Source organism: Austrofundulus limnaeus, unplaced genomic scaffold (genome assembly GCF_001266775.1).
Source record: "Austrofundulus limnaeus strain Quisiro unplaced genomic scaffold, Austrofundulus_limnaeus-1.0 Scaffold59, whole genome shotgun sequence".
Classification (NCBI taxonomy): Eukaryota; Metazoa; Chordata; class Actinopteri; order Cyprinodontiformes; family Rivulidae; genus Austrofundulus; species Austrofundulus limnaeus.
This window is the reverse complement of record NW_013952461.1, coordinates 509,922-518,972: the sequence shown is the minus strand read 5'-3', so window position 1 is coordinate 518,972 and position 9,051 is coordinate 509,922. Positions and strand designations below refer to the sequence as shown.

The window sequence follows — 9,051 nt, the reverse complement described above, 5'->3', positions numbered from 1 at the left end:
CTTTAAGAAAACAAGTTTCCATTAATCCCTACTGTGCACCTTTTTATATATTAATATGTTTCARCTGCTTTATTTCACCACAAATAAGCTGATTCATGTGTGCAACAACAAAGAGAAAAAAAAAAAAGAAATAGGATGTGGAGTGGAAATTAATGTAATGACAGGACAGGTCCAAACATTGATGYAAAAGATTAAAAAAAGAAAGAAGTAAGAAGAAGAGCAGTTTTTTTGCTGAACTGAAATATAGTTAGAAGTTTAAAGTACGTTTTTTTTATTGCTCCCATTTAATAGTTGCTAATGGTGATATTGACACACAACCATTGTGCAAGTTCCAGAAATGTCAACAGACATTTAACGCACATTATGCATTTCAAACATATTTATTATTCGTGAAAAATACTAAAAATGGGAAAGGATTATGTCTGGGTTAGTGGTTCAGAATGATGTACAAACAAACTCTTTATTATTACAACTAAAAAATGTAAGATTCCAAACATTAATGTTTAAAATCAACTTAGAAAGAGATGATTTTTAGTATCAGAGAAGAGACGCACTGATGGAAATCTTTCCAACCGTGTTAAAGTCAATATTCCTAAGTACAGCACACAGAGATACAGATCTTTTTTGTGTTCCTGTTTCCCATTGTTTCTATTCATTGTAATGAAGTCATCCAGACCCTGCGTGAGACAGAAACGCCCATCGTTTTCTTGCCTCGTGATGAACTCTACAACCTCAGTGGCAAAAAAATAATAATCGTGTTCACTAACCGATTATCTTTGGAATCGGTCCAAATCAAGATGGCCGCCTGCAACAAAAAAAAAATTGGCTTCAAGTTCACAAATATTGAAGCAAAACTGTTGGATTCTGCAGAGTCTTCATAAAGTTTCCTCACATGATTTATACCAAAACATGAATGGAAACAAGGTTCATTGTAAAACACAAATCTAAAAAGTGTGTTTAATATCAAGCTGATTAGAAGTTGTTGAAAATAGTTCCAGAAATGAATGCATCTCTTTTTTATCATATCTGTATCTTTGTGGCGCTCTCGTTCTTTGTGCCAAACAAGATTYGTCTTATCTTCTGATCTTCTTCGTGGATCATGTTCTGCCCTCCTSGCTTGTAGAGTCCCTTTGTTGAAAGTAATAATCATAAAAAAGCAACAGTTATTTGTTTTCCTCCTGTCTGCCTCAGGAGACCTTTAATCCAGTCAGCATCATTTGTTTTTCATCTGCCTTGAAAACAAAAGTAAGCAATTTCATGGAAAATTAGGGTATGTTAAGATATTTTTTGTTGCAAAAGTTTGTCATTTTTATGTCTCGTAAAAAGACATAAAACATTTTTATCAGGCCTGAACCTCTGACTCTGGTTGACCGGATTTGCTTCGACGCAGCTTTAAGTAAATATGCAAACTATTTAAGTTCAAATGAAAGCTGGGAGGTAAAACATGCCAGGGGTGTCGGGGCTTGTTGAGTCAGACGTTTATGTATTTATGGTCATGAACGATGATGGAGATGAAAGACTGAAGAACAGGTTAAAGAAAAGAAAAAGCTAAATTCAGGTTTTTGAGATGATCTAACGTCGGCGGAAAACAGGTTTTCTGGATTTGTGCCAAAAGACGACAAAACTGACAGAAAATAAATGAAACATCAAGTTAAAAATAAATAAAACAGAGCAGGTCAGGTCAGTTTAGTTATTGTCATACCTCTGTTACCACAAGATAATATACTACTGAAATCAGTGTTTTACTACAAACTGATTGACTTGAGTAAACGTACAAGTATCTTACCAAAAAACTACTTTGGTAAAACTTAAAGTCTCCTTTAGGAATATTACTTGAGTCAAAGTCTTAAAATATCAGATATTTTTTTAAAGTAAAAGGTTTAGTAAAGATTTAGGAGGTGACTGTGTTGTATTAAAATAATTAATTTGTGTTAAATTTACGATGCACTAGTCTAGCTGCTTCAGTTTATTTACATATATGAGGAGGGCCAAACCTTTTCTCCAAAATGAAAATCTATCTGATGGCTGTGGCCAAATGTAATAATATAATTCATGAAATACAAATACTTCTTAAGTACAGTCCTTTTATTTTAATGATTATGTCCTGCTGCAGTGTGACATGATCTGTTTGTGTACAAACTAATACGGTATCAGAATTTCATATATTTATACTTCTCATTCAACCACARTTAAATTCACTMTRTCTAGGAGGCACAATTTATATGGATAGTTTTTATWTTTTACAACAAGCTRAAATGAACACAAGCAAAAATGAAACAAAAGTAACGACTTTCTACTTCTTGCCTTTTTTTAAAAAAATGTAAGGGGTAGAAASTACAAATATTTGTGTGAAAATGTAAGCAGTAAAAGTAAAAATRGGCTGAAAATAAATTACTCAAGTAAAGTACRGATACCCAAAAATTCTACTTAAGTACAGTAACAAAGTATTTGTACTTAGTTACTTAACAACTCTGATTGGAATACATCCATGTAACAAAATGTTAAATGTAAATTACACAGGTATAAACTGAAACAACCTTTTAATAATGCATTGTTTTCTGTCACCTGACATCTTTGTCAAGTCTTTATAAAATCCTAGATTTAGGTCCTGATCTAGAGTTAGTCACCTCCAAGTTTGGTCTTTCCCAACTGTTSTAACATTTTCCTTTAGATTTGACCTCTGAGGAAACACTGCTTGAATTGTGTGACTCGTTTTTGTAGAGGTAAAACCAAAAATCACAATGAAGCCAGAGGATTCTGTTTGTGTGTCAAAGTTACTGCTGGAGAAGTTAGGGATGACTTTCAGCAACTGCCACAGTAGTTTTTCCTCAATAAATTAATAAGTAGAGTTATAACCGTTAAAGTGTTTATTAAAGCTGATTWAAGTCATATTTCCTCAGGCTAATGTTGAAGACTCGTTGGAAACACACAATCTTGAGAAAGTATGCAAATTTCCCCTCTGATTCAAACTCAATGACACGTTTGCACTAGCTCCTGCTAAAAACAAAACATAACAAAAACAAATTGGGTTAGTTTTTTAATGTCCACTCAATATTTTTGCAGAAAATGCTTTTTATTATTTTATGTCTCATCACTTTCACTTGTCTCACCAAAGAACTGATGTCAAGTGAACCAATCTGGAAGGAGGCTCATGCCTACACACACACAAACCCTGGGTTGTGTGCATAAGTAAACACAGTTGCCCTATAAATGTAAATTGCCGTCAATGGTGCTGGAATTCCTTTGCACTCAGTGACTGAGCTCCTTGCCCTCGCTCCGTCTCTCTCTCTGAACACTCCCCCAGCAGGTGCTTTCACTACAGCTTTAGCTTGCAGTTTTGCTTCAGGCTGTATCTTCCAGGTAACTGTAATTCTGCCAAAAACGGGCCTTCAAAGGAGGGGTCTCTCTGGCCTCGAACTGGGCGCTCGGCACCGACCTGCAGGAGGACGTGGGCTGAGGAGTCCCCGCTGCCTTGCTTCACCTCCGACCTCAGGTTGCACACAAACATCGGCTCTGAGGTGAGCATCGATCGGAAAGCTTTGGCCTCTCCACGTCACAGCATCTTTAAGGTAAGACACTGGCCTGAACCAGAGTTTGTATATTTTATGTTATATCTCTTTATCAGGTGATTCATATTCTTTAAATATATGTATATATAAGGTGATTCATATTTTTTTAAATTGAACATCTGTGTGCGCCAACCTGTGGTTGAAGAGTACAGGTGTTAGTGTTCATGTTTAAATGACCCAAATMTGCATTTTTTATTGTGTTTGATAATAACTCAGAATGATGTAGAGCTGCAGTCATTTTTTTATAACAACTGAAATAAAGACCCAAAATATTAAGTGACAAATAAAAACTGAGATACTTTATAGCCACAAGTTTTCTTATAAATCTAATAAAAACAGTCATCACGTGGTTTAAACTAACTTTTCAGTGATTCAGGTCAGTGATGTAACCGGACATTTAGGAAACTAATGGATATCTGAAAATCAAGACAAAATGTGTCCGTGTGTTTGTGTGTTTTTGTGTGTGTGTGGTTTTGGGGGTGTCAGAGCATGTGTGTTTGTGTGTGTTTCACTCTTTGTAGCTTTCACTGCGATGAATCGGGTTACGGATGTGGTTTGAAACAAGCTGCCTGTGGGGTTGTCAAAGGGCAAACATCAAAACCTGTTTTATGGCTTTGGAAATTTTAAACACTTTTGCTTCTGGTGTCTAAAGACGGAAGAAATTATTGTGTTGTTGTTAAAACTAGTTAAAGTTTAATGATGTGTTACTTTCAGGTAGTGTCATAAATCTTATTACAATTAGAGATACAATAACACAATTTTAAGGAAAATCTCTAGACACACACACGCACACACCGGCAAAAACATAATCACCCGCCTTCTAAACTTATATTTCTTAATCAGTTTAGCAGTTTTGTCCCCATCTCCTGCTCTGTGAAACACTTGACATGTATATACAACCCCTGGCAAAAACGTATGGAATCACCAGTCTTGGATGAGCACTCATTCAGACATTTCATTCTGTAAAACAAACTCGGATCAAAAACATGATACAATAATAAGCTCATTTCAAAGCGCAACTTGTTGGTTTTCAGGAACACTAAAAGAAATGAAGAGGAAACATTGTGGAAGTCACTGAATGTTACTTTTTATTGACCAAGCACAGGGAAAAATATGGAATCACTCAGATCTGAGAAACAAAATATGGAATCATGAAAAACAGATAAATAAAAGATCATTCAAAATACATCACTAGTATTTAGTTGCACCACCTTTGGCTTTTATAACAGCTTGCCGTCTCTGAGGCATGGACTTGATGAGTGACAAACAGTAWTCTTCATCAATTTGGTGTCAACTCTCTTTGATAGCAGTTGCTAGATCAGCTTTGCAGGTCGGAGCCTTCTTGTGGACTTTTTTTCCAATTTCCAACACAGGTTTTCAGCTGGGTTGAGATCTGGACTTTTTGCTGGCCAAGACATCGTCTGAATGTGTCTTTCTCCAAGGAATGCCTTCACTGTTTTTGCCCTTGGAAAATTATTTCATCACCTCCAAACATCTGTTTAATTGAAGGGATGAGAAAACTGTCCAAAGTGTCATTGTAAACTTGTGCATTGATAGAAGAATGAACCACAGTCATCTCCCCAGTGCCTTTGCCTGACATGCAGCCCCATATCATCAAGGACTGTGGAAATTCGGTTGTTTTCTTCAGGCAGTCCTCTGCATAAATCTCACTGGAACGGCACCAAACAAAAGTTCCAGCATCATCACCTTGTTTAATGCAAATTCTTGACTCATCACTGAAGATAACGTTCATCCATTCATCCACAGTCCATGATTGCCTCTCCTTAGCCCATTTAAGTCTTGTTCTTTTTTGTTTAGGTGTCAAAGATGGTTTTCTTTAACTTTCCTGTATTAAAATCCCATTTCCTTTAGGCRRTTTCTTACGGTTCGGTCACATACATTGGCTCYAGCTTCYTCCCAKTTATGCTTCATCTGATTAGTTGTRCTTTTTYGGTTTTCAAGACAAATGGCCTTAAGTTGTTTGTCTTGASRCTTTGATGTCTTTCTTGRTCTACCAGTACGTTTGGCTTTAACAACCATTCCATGCTGTTTGTATTTGGTCTATATCTTGGATACAGCTGACTGTGAACAGCCCACATCTTTAGYCACCATGAGTGAAGAGTTGCCTTCAAGAAGTTTCACAATACTCTTTTGTTTCAAGAGACATTTCTCTTGTTGGAGCCATGGTTCTTGCCACWCCACTTCGTCCAGCAGCCCTCCAAGGTGTCATGACTGCAGGTGATTTTAACTGCARACCAACGAGCAGATCTAATCTGAGGCAGGTGTCTATTGAGGGAAAAGAAATTAACTGGGTGTGTTCTTATTTTCTGCCTCCAGTTTGAGTGATTCCTTACCTTTTTCCTCAGAATTGAGTGATTACATTTTTTTCCCTGTGCTTGGTCAATAAAAGTAACTTTCACTAACTTCCTAAATGTTTTCTCTTCATTTCTTGAGTGTTCCTGAAAACCAACAAGTTGCACTTTGGAATGACCTTATTATTGTATCATGTTTTTGATCTGAGTTTGTTTTACAGAATGAAATGTCTGAATGAGYGCTCATCCAAGACTGGTGATTCCATACATTTTGCCAGGGGTTGTATTTGCTGTGAGCGTCAGGACGGATGCTTGTTCTCTTCCAGCGGACCGTCTTCGCACAACAGAAGGGTGTGAGGACACGACACACACCCCAGATTCATAAAAAAACATGCTGATGTTAGAAAACCAACATTTTTATTTGTTTATGGGGATGTTTGATCTCTCTGTGTGCAGCTTTGTTCTTCCTCTTTGGTGCTGACAGTAATTGCTCCCTGTTGATTAATGCTTCTGACACTTTGTGATGACAATCTGTTTGTTCTTGGCGTTGATTACTGTTGGTAGTTGAGTGATTCTTTCTCTGAGGGGAAAGGCTTTTCTTTTCTTTTCATTTTGGACAAAGTGAACCTCTGATAGATAACTCCCTCCTTTATTTTTCTTTTGGTGCCAACGCAGCTACCAAAACAGTAGCAAATACTGAAAACTTAGAGATTTATCTGTACAAAAATAATACATAATTAGTAGTGTTTGTACAACTGAACTGCAAAAATGCACTATAGTTTAGAAATAGAAAAACTATAATCCTAAGATTCGCCAACCCAAAAGACCAAACTAGTGGTGCAATTTGTCCCCACCTTCATCTCATTTCTGCTGATGAGACTATTTCAAAGCAGGTGAAGATAAAAATAAAATGAAACTATAAATTTGCCTCTCAGTCCATCTGCAGACGTTTTTGAGCCACCTGCCAGCAATTTTTCCCTCATCCATCTTTCCATAAAGCAGACGACAGGTACATTTCTTAATYGGTGTAAAAAACATACCTGAGTATCTAAAATACAACCGTCTGTCAGAAATAWTAATACGTTTTTGAAGCGGTTTAGTTTCCAAGGCTACTGGCCTGATGCCTGTGCACCTGACAGCAGAAATGAGTCACCATGAATCCCCCGCTGGCAGTTAATACAACCCTTACGGGGAATGGTGGATAATTAAATACAAAGTTGTTACGTTAAATGAAGTTTAACAGATGAGGGGGGAACGGGGATTTGTGAAGGTCTCAGCACAACAGATGCTGCAAAGTACTGCAGATAACGCAGAATTAGCCTTTGCKTTTCATAAAATAAGCAAATACCTGTAAACAGAACCGACCACATGAGTTTATTTATAATGTGAACAGAGCACCTGCACTTGTTACTGTCGCCATAAAAAATGGCTGAGGCTGCAATCCACAGATCCATCCCCCCCCCCCCCACCAACATCAATTAACTAATAATAAACTTGCATAGATATAAATATGCATTGTCAGAGAGTTTCAGCTTCTCAGCATGCTCCATGCTTGAAGCATGCATTTATGTTGTCAGTTCTTCAGGCAAGAAGAAGCTCAACAAGAGGATGAATCTCTTGTTCTCGAAACAATAACTTTCTTCGTTGGCTCAAGGTTCCCATGAGAAACAATAAAGAGGGGAAAAAAAACTCTTCCTTTAACACTTACACAGCAAACAGTCACGCCTGGCTGTACACACTCCCTAAACTCCAGACTCAAACACCACCAGCAGAGCGCTCTACCAACGTTTTTGTCAACAATCGGATGGATGGTGTCGAATCTCATCTGGGACCTTTTTTTTTCTCAGCATCTAAGTTAAACAAGACCGGACATTTTGGTTGTTTTAATCCCTACTCATTAACTTTAGTTTAAACATAAGTTGACTTAATGTCACGTATCTGGTCAGAAACTTTGACGAATTAGCGCAGAGGTTAAGCTGAATTGGTTGCACGGGTTCTCCCATTGTCTTCTCAATGTGGAAATGGAAAATTTACGCAGCTTTTATTGGCAACTTTTCAACACTTTTTTTGTTGGGTTTATTCTAGTGATAGTGTCACAAACAATTTATTTGGTCCTCCATGTTAAATAAAGCCAAACATTTAAAGTAAAAAAAAACAAAACTCTGCTTCTCAGGCTGGATAAACCTCGGGAGATATTTTCCTCTGGCATCAAAGCCTGACTTTGCTCAGTAAATCGAGCGAGCTCTAATGCTCCTGAAATGAATATCAGCCTCTTGACCAAACTCATTTAGAGATCAGTCAGAATCTTAATCCCTCTCTCCTTTGGTGGGGTGAGAGTCTGTGCCTTTTTTTTTCTTTTCTAGTGTCTCCTCTTCCTTTTGGAAGAAGGTAATATGGCTAAATTTGCTTTGCTAATGGGTTTAGCGCAAGCTGTTACAGAGCAGAGTTGACCCTCAGCAGCAGACTGGGATGCCAAAGGCTTTTAATCTGACTCCTGATGGAGTGAAAGGGAGAATGGGTTGGAGTTTACGGGAAGTTTAGCAATAAAAGGAAGACCGGAGGGAGGAGGTTTTACAGTGGGGGGTTAAAAACCAAGAACTGGAGGCAGACATTTTTTTTGATACAGCAATGATAACTTAATTAACTTTTGCAGAAAAAATAGTTGCTTGCAAACTAAACTGAGTGTGCATCTCAGATTTGACCACCTCTACATCACATTACATTGCAGCAGCAAAACACAATTAAACAYTGACAGTTTTCTTATAAGACGTGGAAGATTTCCTGATGGTGAAAACCCAAAACTGACTCCTTAAGGATGTTTTATTTTCATGTATTCCAAATTCCTTCTCGAATTTTTTTCTGGGTTGATGGTTGCAATCAAATGTTTCGCAAACTTTAATTGTTTGCCTTTGCAACAAATCGAGCTAATCAAGCCGGGAACATGTGCTCTGTGGAGGCACACTTCCTTTACTGCCACTTCACCCTCAACCACTGATAACCTGGTGTGTGACAGTAATGTGTCTTCCCATACGCCAGCTGTGGCCGGTACGAATTATTGGTGCCATATACAGAGGGTAAAATAAGTATTGAACACGTCACCATTTTTCTCAGTAAATATATTACTAGAGGTGCTAATGACATGAAATTTTCACCAGATGTTGGTAACAACC

The 9,051-nt window shown here is 37.5% G+C and overlaps 1 protein-coding gene across 1 annotated transcript in view; it reads left to right on the top strand.

Moving 5' to 3' along the window:
- The first annotated feature begins 2,664 nt into the window (after positions 1-2,664).
- spdef (SAM pointed domain containing ets transcription factor) overlaps positions 2,665-9,051 on the top strand; it is a 14,192-nt gene continuing 7,805 nt past the window's right edge. The window contains exon 1 of the mRNA XM_014009538.1: positions 2,665-3,569. The gene's annotated coding sequence lies outside the window, so the exon portion shown is untranslated. The remainder of the gene's footprint in view (positions 3,570-9,051) is intronic.